This window comes from Cervus canadensis, chromosome 19 (assembly GCF_019320065.1).
Source record: "Cervus canadensis isolate Bull #8, Minnesota chromosome 19, ASM1932006v1, whole genome shotgun sequence".
In the NCBI taxonomy this organism is placed as follows: domain Eukaryota; kingdom Metazoa; phylum Chordata; class Mammalia; order Artiodactyla; family Cervidae; genus Cervus; species Cervus canadensis.
In genome coordinates, this window is record NC_057404.1 from 5,516,757 (window position 1) to 5,534,242 (window position 17,486).

General features: G+C 40.1%; 1 long non-coding RNA gene across 1 annotated transcript in view; it reads right to left on the bottom strand.

Moving 5' to 3' along the window:
- Window positions 1–623: 623 nt before the first annotated feature.
- LOC122422390 overlaps window positions 624–17,486 on the bottom strand; it is a 31,496-nt gene continuing 14,633 nt past the window's right edge. Inside the window, exon 3 of the long non-coding RNA XR_006263806.1 lies at window positions 624–725. This is a non-coding gene — a long non-coding RNA (uncharacterized LOC122422390). The remainder of the gene's footprint in view (window positions 726–17,486) is intronic.

Genomic DNA, 17,486 nt, shown 5'->3' on the forward strand with positions numbered 1-17,486 from the left:
GAAGTTGGGATCAGGCTGCTCTGCCGTCCCTGTCTTGGGTGAGATACTTAAATCCTCTGTGGTCTGTTTCTTCATCTGAAAAGTGGGGATAATGGTACGTATTTGGAGAATTAATATTTAAGACATGCAGAGTGCTTAGAACAGTGCCTGCCACCAAGGTGTATGTAAATGTTTGTTTTATTGCTATTGTTGCGAGGATTCACTAGAATCTGGACAAAGATTCACCCATATTGTAGACACTCATTAAATGGCAGTAGTGTAGTATTCAAAGGTGTTTGGGAATACTTGTTTGTACACAAAAACGACAGAATCTTAGTTTGACACTTTCTGTATACACAATACCCTATTGTCCAGAAATTTCATTCTAACCCATTTCGGTTAGGTCCATACCACACTTGTGTATTATAATGATATATATTAAGAGTACATAAATATGTATACTCATATGTATGAATATTAAGCAGATGCCATTTGTAAGTGAACATATTGTACTTATTTTGAGAGTGCGTGCTTTAAAATTTTTTGCTGATAAGGAACACAATCAGAAAGGAAAGTTTGTCCTAGCTGAAAGATGATTTCATCAATTTTCTCAGGCAAAGGGATAAGCACATCTTAGAGTGCTTAATTCTCCAAGCCAGGCGTCAACAGTGCGTGAACCGAGAACGTCCAGATGCTCGAGCTGGGTTTAGAAAAGGCAGAGGAACCAGAGATCAAATTGCCAACATCTGAAAAAGCAAGAGAGTTCCAGAAAAACATCTACTTCTGCTTTATCGACTACGCCAAAGCCTTTGACTGTGTGGATCACAACAAACAGTGGAAAATTCTTCAAGGATGAATACCAGATCACCTGACCTGCTTTCTGAGAAATCTGTATGCAGGTCAGGAAGCAACAGTTTGCCCCAGACATGGAACAATGGACTGGCTCCAAATTGGGAAAGGAGTACATCAAGGCTGTCTATTGTCACCCCGCTTATTGAACTTATGTGCAGAGTACATCATGAGAAATGCTAAGCTGCATGAAGCACAAGCTGGAATCAAGATCGCTGGAAGAAATATCAATAACCTCAGATAGGCCGATGACACCACCCTTATGGCAGAAAGTGAAGAGGAACTGAAAAGCCTCTTGATGAAAGTGAAAGAGGAGAGTGAAAAAGCTTGCTTGAAACTCAACATTCAAAAAACAAAGACCATGGCATCTGGTCCCATCACTTCATGGCAAATAGATGGGGAAACAATGGAAACAGTGTCAGACTTTATTTTTGGGGGCTCCAAAATCACTGCAGATGGTGACTGCAGCCATGAAATTAAAAGATGCTTGCTCTTTGGAAGAAAAGCTATGACAAACCTAGACAGCATATTAAAAGCAGAGACATCACTTTGCCAACAAAGGTCTGTCTAGTCAAAGCTATGGTTTTTTCTGTAGTCATGTATGGATGTGAGAGTTGGATCATAAGGAGTGCTGAGCATCGAAGAATTGATGCTTTTGAACTATGGTGTTGGAGAAGGCTCTTGAGAGTCCCTTGGACTGCAAGGAGATCCAATCAGTCCATCCTAAAGGAAATCAGTCCTGAATATTCATTGGTAGGACTGATGCTAAAGCTGAAGCTCCAATGTTTTGGCCACCTGATTCACAGAGTTGATTCACTGGAGAAGACTGTGATGCTAGGAAAGATTGAAGGCAGGAGAAGAAGGGGACGACAGAGAATGAGATGGTTGGATGGCATCACCAACTCAACGGACATGGGTTTGAGCAAGCTCTGGGTGTTGGTGATGGACAGGGATGTCTGGCTTGCTGCAGCCCATGTGGTCGCAAAGAGTTGGACATGACTAAGAGACTGAAAAATAACAATATATATTATCACTATAATACACAAGAGCAAACATTTTAGCATAATGGAATAAAGGAAATTACCTATAGTTTAAAATGTATTGCTAACTGTGATGACTTAATGCAATCATTAGCCAATATCTCAAGGCTTAATATATACTTGGGGTAAGTTTCATTGTTAATGAGTGTGCATGTTAACCTATTTTAAACAAGATAATTTCTTGACAATTTCAAAATTGTTTATCTGACTTATGTCAGATCTGATTAGATCATCTTAAAAAAAACTCATTATAGCTGATGATATCTTTCTAGAAGTATAAATTCTGCTGTTTTCATGTTGTTTGTTTTGTTAGAATGACCTTCAGTTCACAGTTTCTCCTTTTAAGCTACTTTTCTATTTGGGCTTCCCTGGTGGCTCAGTTGGTAAAGAATCCACCTGCAATGCAGGAGACCCAGGTTCAATCTCTTGGTGGGGATACCCTGGAGAAGGAAATGGCAACCTACTCCAGGATTCTTGCCTGGAAAATCCCAAGGACAGAGGAGCCTGGTGGGCTATAGTCCATGGGGGTGGCAAAGAGTCATACTCAACTTAGTAGGTAAACCACCATTATAGCTGATGAGTCTTTCCAGAAGTATAAATTTTTCTGTTTTCAAGTTGTTTGTGCTTGCTTTATTAGAATGATCTTCAGTTCACAGTTTCTCCTTTTAAACTACATTTCTGCTTTCCTAGTTTAATTAAAACCAGAAAATTTAACTCTCAATCCATAAACTGGGCACACTCTAAATTGTAAGATGTTTCACTATGCCACTGGCAAAAGTTTACATTAAGAACCCTAAGGGTGCTCCTTCCCTTCTCTGGGAGAGACTGCTGGACACATGAATCTCTGTCAGAGGGACTGGATGAAGGCAGCGATGTCCTTACCTATTTTACATATTATTTAAGTTACATTTCTGGCTTTTAAAGATGAAATCGTAAATGCAAGCAGAAGTTGTAATGTTTTTTCCTACATATACAAAGGGTCTTCCGAGGCCCTCTTCTCACTTCTCACTTCTGTCTGCCCGTGGTTTGTGTGTGTGTGTTAGTAGCTCAGTCATGTCTGACTCTTTATAGCCTGCCAGGCTCCTCTGTCCATGGAATTCTCCAGGCAAGAATACTGGAGTGGGTAGCCATTCCCTTCTCCAGGGGATCTTCCCAATTTAGGAATTGAATCTGGGTTTTCTGCACTGCAGGCAGATTCTTTACTCTCTGCCACCAGTGTGTAGGCTGCCCTAATTCATTCTCTTCTAGTTGAAAATTTTTATTACATGCCAGAGAATACTACCCTTCCATCTCAGGCAGATCTGAAGATTTCTTTCTTAATGGGAAAAAGAAATTTACCTTCTGTAATATAGTAAGTACTTGTAATTGAAACCTCAGTTATAGAGCAAGAGAAAACTGAACAGCAGGTGTAAAGCCTGCCCTTGGGAGAAGGGTGGATGGCGTAGGGGCACAGAACTTGGCCGTGGGCATCAGTCACGCCTTGATCTGAGCCCTGGTTCTACTGCTTACTATTAATAACTGTGCGAACTTGATGTAAGTTAATCAATCTGGACTTCAGTTTCCCCATCTGAAAAGAAGTGATAATAGCTGCAGCATTAGGTAGGAAATATATTAGGTTGCTGTAAAGAAAAACACAGGAGGGGTAACTCAAAATACACTGGCTTACAAAGATGTCTGACTCAACGGACATGCATCTGAGCAAACCCCAGGGGGTTATGAAGAGCAGGGGTGCTCCGCGTGCTGCAGCCCGGGGGGTTGCAGAGTCAGACGGGACTTAGTGACTGAGCAGCAACAACACAAAAATACAATTTTACTTTTACGTGCAAAAGTTCATGCACACTGGGCTCCCATCTCATGATCAAATGCACCTTTCAGTTACTGCTATTGTGTCTGATTGCAGAAGACGGAAAAAGGACTAGGTAAGGTAAGATTCATTACTTTTCTTTTCAGATCCTGACTGGGACGTCTTTTAAATCCCACTGGCCAGGCCTTAGGCACGTGCCTGGAGCTAACTGCAAAGGATCATGGAAACCATAGTATTTCCTGGTGGCCAGATGCCTAGCTCCAGGTTTCTATTACTATAGGCAAACAGGAATAGGATAGAGATTACATGACATCTTTAGCACAGAACTGGGTCCATGACTAAACTACAGAACTAAAGATCACTATTATCGTTATTCAATCTCTAAGTCTTTTGCTTTCTCTTAAGCAAAATGATTATTGATTGACTGCTTCATTCAGTAAACAGGTATTGAGTACTGATCTTGTGGAAAGAGTGTCCTGCCTATCTCACCAGGTAGTACGTATCAAAACAATAGTGACAGAAGTGGATGGGTTTTGGAAATTTTATCAACTATCGTCTATATATGTATCTTTCACTTGCAAGGGATCATTCTTACTTTCATGTTGACATCTTCTGAGGGCCTGTATCACAGCTAGAAAAAAGGATAGAAAGAAAATTTCTACTATTTTTACTGAGAATATGAAAAATAAAAATACTCGGAAAAATAGGCTGATGGGGGAATCTCCTTGAAAGATTGGAGGTGAGAAGCAATAGAGCAGAGTGGAAAAGGCCTGGACTGTGGATTGACATGACCTCATGTATTAGACAACTTAGGCTGTCTAATAACTGCCCAAATCAGTGTTTTACAACAGTATTTTCTCCCAAATCTAAGGCTTGGCAATAGCTTTGCTTGCTTTTGCCAGACTCTTCTTAGATTTGCTCCCTCTGTCTTTTCGTTCTGGTTCTTCTATGTAGGGCATGTTTTTGTGGCAGGTGGCAGGAGCATAAGAAGTCAAGCTAAATCATGAAAGCGCTTTTAGAGCCTCTGTTTTTTTCTACCCAGCTTTATGGCGATATAATTGATACCTAACATTGTGTAAGTTAAGGTGTGCAAATGTGATGGTTTGCTCCACTTACATACTACCTAACGATTCCCACCTTAACATCAGCTACTAGCTCCATCCTGTCATATAGTTACCATTTCTTTTTTTTTTTTAAATATTAGGTATTTATTTATTGATTGACAATACCGGGTCTTCCCGGTCTCCCCTGCACAGGGGCTACTTTCTGGTGGTGGTGCCTGGGCATCTCACCATGGTGGGAGCATGTCTCGGAGCACGGGCCCTGGGGCTCTCAGGCTTCAGGAGCTGTGTTGGGGGCTCAGGAGTTTGACTCACAGACTCCAGAGTGTGGGCTCAGCAGTCGTGGTACACGGGTTTGGTTTCCCTGCGGCATGTGGGCCCAGGGATCCAACCCGTGTTCTCTGCATTGGCAGGCAGATTCTTATCCACTTGACCACTAGGGAATTCCAACCATTTCTTTTTGTGATGAGAACATTTAAGATATATTCTCCTAGCAACACTAAGTGTATGTATATTATGGTGTTATTAGCTATAATCACCATGCTGTACATTAGATGCCCAAATTTGCTAGTCTTATAACCGGAATTTGTACCCTTTGACAATGTTTCATTTCTCCCACCTGCAGCCCCTGCTAACCACCACTCTACTATGTTCCACTCTTCTATGTTTCTCTGAGTTTGACTTTTTAGATCCCAAATATGTGCTGCTGCTGCTAAGTCACTTCAGTCGTGTCTGACTCTATGTGACCCCATAGATGGCAGCCCACCAGGCTCCCCCGTCCCTGGGATTCTCCAGGCAAGAACACTGGAGTGGGTTGCCATTTCCTTCTCCAATGCATGAAAGTGGAAAGTGAAAGTGAAGTCACTCAGTCGTGTCCGACTCTTAGCAACCCCATGGACTGCAACCTACCAGGCTCCTCCATCCATGGGATTTTTCAGGCAAGTGTACTGGAGTGGGGTGCCATTGCCTTCTCCCAAATATATGATATCATATAATATTTGTCTTTGTCTAATTTGCTTAATTTAGCATAATGCCTTCAAGGTTCATCCAGGTTGTCAGAGATGGCAGGAGTTCATTCTTTCTCATGGCTGGATAGTATTCCATTGTATATGTATAGTTACTGTATCTTCTTTATCTGTTCATCCATTGGTAGACACAGGTTGTTTCCATATCTTAACTTAAATTGTGAGTAATGCTGCAATGAACATGAGGGTTCAGATATCTCTACGAGGTTGAAGCCTCTGTTTGGATATGGCATCTCCATTCACATTTCTTTGACCGAAGCACATCATATGGCCAAGACCAAAGTCATTAGAATGGAGAAGCATTTTCCATCTTACAAGTGAGCACTGCAAGGCAGAAAAGGAATAAATAACTGTGAACAAATAATATAGTCTAAAACCCTTGGGTTTGAATTCCCAATTAGCTGTGTGACCAGATGCAAGGCTGTTAACTTTCCTGAGCTGCATTTAGTTAATATAAATAGCAATTAAAAAAAAAAACCCTAGGTGGTCAGTTGCTCAGACATGTCAAACTCTTTGCAACCCCGTGGACTGTAGCCCTTCAGGCTCCTCTGTCCACAGGATTTTCCAGGCAAGAATACTGGAGTGGTTTGCCCATTGCCTCCTCCAGGGGATCTTCCCTACCCAGGAATCGAATTTGCATCTCTTGCATCTCCTGCATTGGCAGGCAGATTCTTTACCACTAGTGCCACTTCAGAAGCCCAAGAGCCCATAAGATTGTACTTATTAGATGATAAAATCCCTTTAAAGCAGAATTTCCTAGTGGCATGCCACAAATGGATTAAGAGTGTGGCATAATAGAGTATTTTCAGTCCACAGACCAGTGGGGTAAGACGCTCACCCAGTGGCCTCCTCCCATGAAGAGCCACCCCTGTGTGTTGGCTGCACAGATAGTATCATTTTCTTTGTGCCATGACATGAAAAATAATAAAAGGCACTGGGAATGAAAGTACCTAGATGATGCCTGACACTCAGTAAGTTTTAAACCAGAAGCAGCTGTCGTGACTGACGGATGGAACAGAGAAGGAGGCAGCAGTGTGATGGCAATGAGGCATCGGTAGGAACCACTGACAAGAGAATTCTTTCCCCACCCCCGCCCCCACTCCCAGCAGTTTCAAGAAAACTCTACTTGATGCTTTGCTGTTTTCCTCTCTGTGACCCTATGGGGGTCATGACCTCACTCCACCCCCACCCCCCAGCAATTTGAGAAATCCTGGGAAAGAGGATGCAGAAGACAATGTCCAGAGCTTATGCTCTGTGTGACCAGAGTTGAAAGTTGAATCTAAAAATATGTCTTACTATAGAACACCAATTGTGGCTGTTTCTATAGTCATTCCGGAGCTTATTACAAATCTTCCCCAAAAGAAATTCCTGGAATTGTGCTCGCCTGTGAATTGCCGGGAAGACACAGTACCATTCTTGGTCTGGCATGTGGTCAAGGCTGACTTGCAGTGGTCTGATTTGGAGCTTCTCACCGTCTGAGAGTGGGAAGCCAACGCTCTGGGTCTCTTTAAATCAGAATCACTCCTGGATGCTGAGACAGTCTTCTCTTACTACCACAAAGATGAGTGTCCTCAGTGTAGACCCAAAACTGAAGGCAACAGCCTAAGTCATTGGGCTATGCTGCTGATCTTTAGGCTAGTTATACTGCTAGGCAGGCATGTCTGTGCACTGAGATATCTTCCTATTATTTTACTCTGATGCTTTCCCAGTACCTAGCACAGGTGCAGTCAGGGTCTAGTGTCCTAAGACAAATATAACAGTTGAGAAGATTAACTTGAAAACTGAAGTTTTAAAAATAAAGCTGGATCCAATTTTTAGCTTTATCCAAAGTGATTTCCATGGCGTGACTGTTGGTTTGTTTGACACCTATTTAAACTTTGTTCATTACTTCAACAGAAATGTATTTATTATGTATTTATTTTTACAATTATTTACTTATTTATGGCTGTGTTAGATCGTCACTGCAGGGCAGTGGCGGCTTCTCTTCCTTGGGGCCTGCAGGCTTCCCCCTGCAGTGGCCTGTCCTGCTGCAGGGCGCAGGCTCTAGGGCATGCTGGCTTCAGTAACTGTGGCCCTTGGGCTCCGTAGTTGCCCCACAGCCTGTCAATCCTCCCGGCCCAGGGATCAAACCCATGTCCCCTGCATTGGCAGGTGGACTCAACCACTGGACCGCAGGGAAGTCCAGCAGACATTAATTAAAAGCCTTTTATGTGAGAGATTCTGGAAATACAATGATTAGTAAGACATAGTTTCTGGCCTCAAGGAGCTTCCATAGTGAGAACAAGAGCATTAATGGAAATAAACATTATTTTAAAATTTCATCACAGTGTTAATTAACTACAACTAATATCTTGAAGAGAAAAAAAAAAACTGCATGAAAATTCTCTGGTAATTAAACAGTACTTTAGATACACACATTAAAAGTGTTGTTAACAAAGTAAATTCCTCTTTCCAAATTTATGTGTCATAATGAGAGTCTCCCATTATCTTTCTGTGGAGGAAAAAGACCCACTTAGTCAGCAGTGTTGCTAAGGGAACAGAGAAGCGGCCATGGCCCTGAACTGCTGATAGGGCTGAGAGGGGTCTGAAATGGTTCATGCTTTCAGGAATGGCAATCTGGCAATATGCAAATGCCTGACAATGGGAGGGAGAGTCTTTAAATAAATTATGGAACATTGCACAAGGGAATACTATGTGAACCATAAAAATGATGCTCAGATGAATATGGATTATGTCTTTGAGCAAGAAAAATACAAGACAGTAGACACAGTATGATTCCAATTACATGTGTGTGTGCCTGTGGGTATGGGTGTACATGCATAAATAAAACTTGGAAAAAGATAAGGCTGATATGTTAAAAGTAGTTATTTCTGAGTCTTGAGAGTCCAAGTGATTTTTAATTTGAGGAGTGCTTTTCAGCACTTTTTGAATTTTCTACAAAGAACACTTATTACTGTCATAATCAGAGTGGGTTGGGGGAGGGTTTGGTATTTTTGTTTTTTATTTACTTTATTTTTGACTGCACTGGGCCTTTGTTGCTGAACTCAGGCTTTCTCTAGTTGCAGGGAGCAGAGGGCTACTCTTCGTTGAGGTGCACAGGCTTCTTATTGCGGTGGTTTCGCTTGTGGCAGAGCATGGGCTCAGTAGTCGTGACCCATAGGCTTAGTTGCTCCGCAGCATGTGGAATCGTCCCCAACCAGGAATCGAACCTATGTCCCCTGCATCGGCAGGTAGATTTTTATCCACTGCACCACCAGGGAAGTCCTGTTTGTTGTGTTTTTTAAGAAACAAAAAAGTCTGGATTGGGTCATGTCAGCTCCAGGGGAAAAACGATTCCAAGTAAAAACATTTACCTTGTGTGGCAGGATTAAAGACATGAGCTTGGGCAGCTGGTGGGGTTTAGACTGATGTAGAATTTTCCAGCTAGGCCTGTTGAAGAGATAGCTGGTTTTTTTGTTTGTTTTGTTTTTGTGTTTGTGTGTAAGCAAGAAATTCATGGAAATTTTGCACTCTTACAGGAAGAAGATGCAGCAGTTCTCTTAGACAAATCATGCCAACTTTGTCACTTTTCAATGAAAATTTTGGAAAAAAGACAACCAGGAGAACTGCTTGCTGGAACATTAGCCAGAGGTAGGCCTGAGTAAGGATTGGTGTTAGTTACCTCATGTCACCCCTCACCTAGGTTGTTGAATTTATAGAGCAAAAGAGAGCTGATCTCTAATTTCAGTTTCTAAGTAAAAGTTGATTCTTTTTTTTTTTCATTTATTTTTATTAGTTGGAGGCTAATTACCTTACAATATTGTAGTGGTTTTTGCCATACATTGACATGAATCAGCCATGGATTTACATGTGTTCCCCATTCCGATCCTCACTCCTGCCTCCCTCCCCATCCCATCCCTCTGGGTCTTCCCAGTGCACCAGCCCTGAGCACTTGTCTCATGCATCCAACCTGGGCTGGTGATCTGTTTCACCCTTGATGGTATACTTGTTTCAATGCTGTTCTCTCAGAACATCCCACCCTCGCCTTCTCCCACAGAGTCCCAAAGTCTGTTCTATACATCTGTGTCTCTTTTTCTGTCCTGCATATAGGGTTATCGTTACCATCTTTTTAAACTCCATATATATGCGGTTTAATATCTGTATTGGTGTTTATCTTCTGGCTTTACTTCAGTCTGTATAATAGCTCCAGTTTCTTCCATCTCATTAGAACTGATTCAAATGAATTCTTTTTAATGGCTGAGTAATATTCCATGGTGTATATGTACCACAGCTTCCTTATCCATTCATCTGCTGATGGGCATCTAGGTTGCTTCCATGTCCTGGCTATTCTAAACAGTGCTGCGATGAACATGGGGGTGCACGTGTCTCTTTCAGATCTGGTTTCCTCGGTGTGTATGCCCAGCAGTGGGATTGCTGGGTCATATGGCAGCTCTATTTTCACTCCTGGGCATGTATCTAGAGAAAAACTCTAACTTGAAAAGATACATGCACCCCAAAACTCAGCAGCACCATTTACAGTCACCAAGACATGGAAGGAACCTGTGTCCATTAACAGACAACTGTCTAAAAAAGATGGGTACATATACGTGATGGACTCAGCCATAGTAAGAGGTAATAATGCCATTTGCAGCATCAATGGATCTAGAGGTTATCACACTAAGTGAAGTCAGTCAGACAGAGAAAGCCAAACATCATATGATATTATTTATATGTGGAATCTGAAGAAGTGATACCAAAGAGTTTAACTTACAAAACGGAAGCAGACATAGAAAACAAACTTAGGGTTCCCAAAGGAAAAAAGCTGGGGCTGAAGGCGAGGTGGTAAATTACGAGCTCAGGATTAGCAGATATAAGCTATTAATACTATATATAAAATAGATAAACAACAACATCCTACTGTGTACCACAGGGAACTATACTCAATATCAACATTCAATATCTTATAATAAGCTACAATAGAAAAAAGTTGATTCTTTTATTTTAAACACTGCATTAAAATTGCTACATATTTTAAACATTCTTAAAAAAATAGAAAATTGTAAAAAGAACACAGTTTTAAAAATTGCCTTATTTTCTTCAGATTTTTCTCTTCCCATACCAATATAAATATTATAGAAAATTTAAGCCATCCTGAATCCTCTCCCCAATCCCATTTTCCTACTTTCCTCCTTAGAGTTAACCACAATAATTATTTCAGCGCTCATCACTTCTATGTGCATTTTAATAATTTCTCTCTATATTTTGTATCAATAAACATCTAAACTTTTTTTCCTCAGACTTGCTTATTTTGGTGGTTGTTGTTCTTAGATTTATCCGTGTTGATAGATGTCACTCTAATTTATTCATTTTGACTTCTGTGTAGTAATCCCTTGTAGACATATGAGGCAACATATTTAGCCATTCTTCCATTGATGGACATTTAGGTTGCTTACAATTTTGTTTTGTTTTTACTATTTCTAACAATGCAACAATGAACATTTGTGAACTTGTATCCCTCTGCAGCATGTAAACCTGAACATGGGATTATTGAGTCATAGGCTAAGTGTAACTTTTTTCTAACTAGGAATAGCAAATGGCTCTTCCAGGTGATTATACCAGTTACAGCCCCACCATAAGTGTTTGAAGGTTCTTGCCAGTCTTTGGAACTGCTGCTATTTAAATCTTTGCCCATTTGAAGACTGTGGAATGATTTCTCATTGTCATTTGGTTTCCCTAATTAATTTTGAGGGTGACCTTCCTTCCGTACTTTATTTGCCATCAGTTTTTCTTTCTTCTTAGCAACATGTTATGGCCTTTGATCACTTTTTAAAAAATACTCTTTTCCATTATGGTTTATCACAAGATATTGAATATAGTTCAATAACAAGTAGGACCTTGTTGTTATCTATTCTGCATATAATAGTTTGCATCTGCTAATCCCAAACTCCCAATCCATCCCTCCTCCATCCCACCTGCCCCTGGCAATCACAAGCCTGTTCTCTATGTCTGTTGATCACTTTCTTAATGAGTTTTTAGCTTTTTCCTGTTTGGTTTAATTCTCACTTTAGCTTTTAAAAAACAAGAAAAATAAATCCATCTACCCATCCATTTCATTTTTTTTTAAGTGAAAATTGGTTGTTAGATGCTATGAGATAATTAAGAAAAAAAGTTGTCACTTACATGAAAATATTCAGTTTATACTATTTTTGAAGGTAAGTAGAGGAAGCTCTTCTTCCATATATTATTTGTATTGTATTAGGACTAATCTTCAATTACATTTTGTTCTTAAGGTTTATTTCAGACTATTCTGATAAAAATACAAAATGATGTAGTTACAATGATTATTGTATTGCCCTTAATTGTCCAAATAAAGCATCCATTCTAGATTTTAGAATCAGAAAATAAAGAAAGATGGCCATGCTCCCCCAAGGTTATCTTGCCCTCATTATGCAGCCGCACATGTGGGATGGTCAGGGGTACACAGAGAATGACTAATGCATTAATAAGGCTTACATGTACCTCTCACCCCCCTATAATTGCATTCCTTTCATTAGCTTTTACCCAGCTGGTCTGAGTTGCACAAACAAAATATTGTATAAGATCGGCCCATTGATGGTAAATTCAGAACAATTTTTGTAAAACTCTTGCCAAGTTACATACTGACCCCAGGGTCTTTAAACCAGCCAAAAAATGTTGAGCAAAAACTGAATTAAACCTATTATCACAAATTTGTGCCCCCTAATCTGATGAGACTTCCAGATGTCCAGCCCAAGACCATCTGCTGAATGTCTGTGGGCGCGCACTCCCAAAACATGTGCCTGGATAAGAGTAATAGACCAACAGCCTGCGGCTCTGAAACTCTGAGTGGTTCCTGCTTAGACATAAAAGCAGACGAACAGAAAACAAGTGAGTGAGGGGCTTTTGAGGGATTTTTTTAAACCATAATTTGCTTTCTGTTTAACTGACCAGTTGCTTTGTTCTTGTAGTCAAGTGGCTCATCTCTCTCAAAAACAACAGACTGTGATTTCAAATATTTTAAAAAGCCAATTCCAAAACCTTTGGGAGTTAGTTGCTAACTTACACTTGGTAATAATTCTGAGTAGCATGATTCGTTGGTTATAGTAGCTTCGTCTTACGGCAAGATTCTGGGAAAACAGACTCAGAGAAGGACCTGCATGGGCAGGAGGTTATGGCAGGGTGCTCTTGGGAACAGTTGGGGTGAGAGAGTGAGGGGAGTAGAATCGGGCGGAAGGAGAAGTTGAACTGAGAGGAGCCACAACTGAGGCCGCAGCCATTCCCGTGCCGAGCTTCAGAGCCCAGATGCTGTGACGATTCCATGTGTTAACTTGGCCAGGCTCTGGTGCCTCTCTGGTTGGTCAAATACCAGGCTAGATGTTGTTGTGAAGGTTTGTTGCGGTTGTGGTTTTTTAGATGTAATATTTAAATCAGTACACTTTCAGGGAAGCAGATTACCCTCATAATGTGGGTGGGCTTCATACAATCAGTTGAAGACCTTAAGAGGTTACTTTCTTTCTTCTTTTCTTTTTTTTAAATTAATGAGAGCATTTATTAATGTATAAAATACAGTGTAAAGTTGTTTGTAAATCTGGTTATAACAAATTAAAATGTAACTATTAATACATTAAATTGAATTAACAGCTGTTTACCTTACTTCATTTGTGCTTAAAAATAATGATTATAACTGTAAACTCATATTCTAAGCATTTGTAATAATAAATCCCACTTATTCAGTCATTCAAAGTATTAAACAATTACGTTTTTTAGTCTCTGTAGTTGGCACTAAGACTATATCAATTAATAATAATAATCCATGGCTGATTCATGTCAATGTATGGCAAAAACCACTACAATATTGTAAAGTAATTAGCCTCCAACTAATAAAAATAAATGGGAAAAATAATAATAATAATAATGGTACCAATGAAAGATCAAATGGAAAAAATGGCCTTCCTTTACAAAGGACCACTTTTATTAGATCCAACAAATTCCAATTGGGCAATTCTTCTACTACTAGAGGAATATGTCTTCTAAGTTACTTTTGCTTCAAAGAGCCAAGACTGGGGTTTATTGAAGCAGAAGGAAATCTCCTTAAGACTGCAACATAAAAACACTGCCTGCATTTCCAGTGCCGGAAATGCGACCCCAAGGTTGCTGCATTAACTCTCACCTATATTTCCAGCCTGTCCTACAGATTTCAGCTATGATTGTCCCCACATGCATATGAGTCAATTTGTTAGCCTAGGGGTTAGATCCTCTGGGTCTATGTTATGGCACTTTTATTAGGGCTTACCATATATGGCATATGGCATCTGTTCCCATCCGTGTCAAGAGCTGTGAAGGGCCTGAGATTTTTATTCTACTTGCAAGCTAACAAGTTGGCTTGCCACAGTTTCTGGGATGCTGGTAGAGCCCCATGGATGAGGCTACTGGGTCAGAGATGAAGCATGGTTTATAACTCAAAGCTATAGAACAGACGAGTTTAAGCATTTTATGTTGGTTGCTTGAGCCCCAATTTCCATAAGGTGATACAAGAAGGATCACATCACACCTGCACCCATAGTGGACTGCATTATAGTAGAGGGACCCTGAGTTTAGAGAATCCAAATCTTTTATAATGGGCAGTAAGTAAAAAAAAAAAAAAAAAAATGGGCAGTAAGTATGCATGTCCTTTGCTCCAGAAGGAGGTATATGTCTATCTTCCATGCCTGTAAGAAAACCTAAGCTCTGGAGGAAGACACTAGATCTTCCAAGGCTATTGGCTACACAAACATCCTTGAAATGGTAATTCAGACCAAAGGCAGCCAATGCCTCAATAGGACTTGCAAAAATGCAAGAACTTGTGGAGAGCTGTCTCAACACAAGACACTTCTAGCATAGGGACTGCCACGTTATATGATCCAAAGAACAGTGCTTTTAAGATGTTGTTTTTAGTGAAAATCTGAGAATTTGGTCTCTAGCTTTATGTTAAACTGTTCTGTCTTTATTTGGCAGCTTTTCACCAGTAGATTAAGAGTCAGACTGCCTGGGTTTGATCCTGCCTCTGTCACACATTTGCTGTGTGACCCTAGGAAAACCATTTAATCTTCTGTGCCTTCAAGTTTTATCTGTATCATAATGGTAATAAAAGTACCTTCCAGATAGGGTTGTTGTGAAGATTACAAAGTTAATAAGGGTAAAGAATTTAGAACAGTGTCTGGCACACAGCCTGTGTTTTTATTTGATGCCTTTGACGTTTGTGCTTAAGGAAACCATTTGCCGCTTCCTCTTCTACTCCAGACTGGTATATTGAGGCTAGATGAAAGGATCAATTCATTTCCTTTTACCACCTCTATTGCAGAATGTATGCTAATGTGTCAGATATTGCTATTGCCTAAACTGATATCCACTCACCCTCATTTCCTTAGTGCTAGAACTTGAATTCCAGGGGTAGAAAAAAGCCTCAATTTCCAAGTCTCTCTTGCAGATTGGTATAGCTTTATGACTGCATTTTAGATGATAAGTTTCCAAGCTGCTAAACAGAAGCAGTCCCATCTTATAGGGAGCTCCCTTTTTGTCCTTCTACCTTCTTATCTTCTAGACTTTAGTTTGGATGTGATGGTGGCAACTCTAGCAGCCATCCTAAATTGTGAAGGTACGAGCCACACTCTGTGCATAGCTTCAGAAAGACAGGAGCCTGTGTCTCTGAAGACATCACAGAACTGCCATCTGTAACAACCTGATAACATTTGACTCTGGAATTCTTTAACATGAGGGTGAAATCAATGTTTTCTTGGTTAAGCCATCGTAATTTTGCTTGTTTGATATCATTTGTTGGCAGTCAACCTCTCCTGACTCATAGCTGCTAGTTTCTGTATTCATTCATTCATTCACTGATTCTTTATTCATTCCTGTGTTTATTGAGTCCTACTCTGTGGTAGACTCTGAAATGTTAAAACAACGTCTTGGTATATTCCCTTCTCCGGGTTACTGGATCTCATGGAGATGAGTTGTAGCTCCAATAAACCCGAATGGAAAATTATACAAAATAATGGTGTTTGTGTTAGAATATCTTCCTGTTTTTTGAAAATGGAGCTGTTTAATGATCTGCAAATTCACGAAAGTTCAGAGGAAAGAATGAAGCTGCACTGAAAAGGCCTTGGTGACGGTGGGAGTCAGAGTTCTGGTAACTTGCTTTGATTTTGCTTCCTGCTCCCGGCTCTTCCCTGCATCCATCTTTGGTTAGAAATGACATCATCCCTCACTCTCACCAGCCTGAAATGAGTTGTCCTTTATCTTTTCAACTATGAATGTTCCTGTGAAGTCTTCTATTTTTAAGACACAGGGGAAACAGATATGAAAGTATAGGAGGGAATTGTGATCACAATAACCATACACTCTCCATCTTTAAAGTAAAATTTTTCAAACATTCAGCTAAGCACATAAATCCTTTAGTTATCTCCTGACAGGTCAGACATATTTAGCCTTGGTCTATCTATGAAGAAGGAAACTGTGTTGAAGTCCTAAAGCTTCAGGTACTCATTTAATAAATATTCATGAATATTAACTACAGACTTGGCACCAGAGATAGGGGTAAGCAGCAAAATCAGAACGGTCCTTGCCCTCTTGCTTCTTAGAGTTTTCAATAGCTGTCTTCCTTTCGTTGACAAAAATTATTCAAATTCTCACCCATCTTTACTTCAAACACACATATATTGTGTTGAGTTGGTTCCTCCAAACTGGAATCATGTGTAAAACTGCCTCAATTTAACCTTTGACCCAATGTAGACTCATTCAGATTTCTTTTCTCCAAAAGAATACCCCCACCCCTGTTTCACATGAGCTATGGTATATGTCTTCATAAGGTAATATGGCATCCATATGATGTGAGCTGCCCTAGGAGAGAGCTATAACATTAACATTCATTTACCTCTCCAGGAAACTACCCCCTCTTCCCATACAAGTTAAACCTAATGTGCAAATATTCAGTAGTCCTTTTTCTTTCCCTTACCTTCAGCGCATCTTCGCCTACTCAGTGTAAATCATATTTACAAGGTAGGTTTTGTTGTTGTTGATTATTTTGTTTTTCAACATCTGGAGTATAATTGAGATAAAATGTAGGTCACTGAATAAAGGGCCCAGGACTTGTGTTTTTTCTTCAACAAGCAGCCCTTTGATCTATTTCAATTCATCAATAATATATTAAGCACATTACCATTTTATCTATTTTCCACAACCCCATATCGGTTTGAAACTTTAAAAAAAACACCATCCAACTATATTTGTATGTTTGCATGTCTTTTGCATAGTATGAACTTGACAGACTAGCAGTGCTGCAGAATTCTGATAGGGTGGAAATTGTGTTTAATCAATGTGATAAAAGCAAGGGGAAGTAACATAGACTTGAATAGCCAAAGGAAAAGGGTTGGCTTTTTTTTTTTTTTTTTTTTTTGAAGCAAAGAAGTCTGGAAGTTAGATCAACAGTTGCATTTTTTTTCAGTTCACTTTGTTTTCATTCTCCTTCCCTGACTCCAATCTAATTTATTTTTGCATTAAATCATTCAGCTCCTTTCCTTTTGTAACGGGTTGGATTTGGGGAGATGAAGACAAACAGCTTAGACCTTGGAAAACACATGGGCTCCCGGGGTAGACGGCATCTGGGAGGATTCAGCATTGCCTCCACATTCTATAGGGAAAAAACAGAGCCAGGTGCGTTTCTCCCCAAATCAAATTAGCTGCGAGATGCCACATC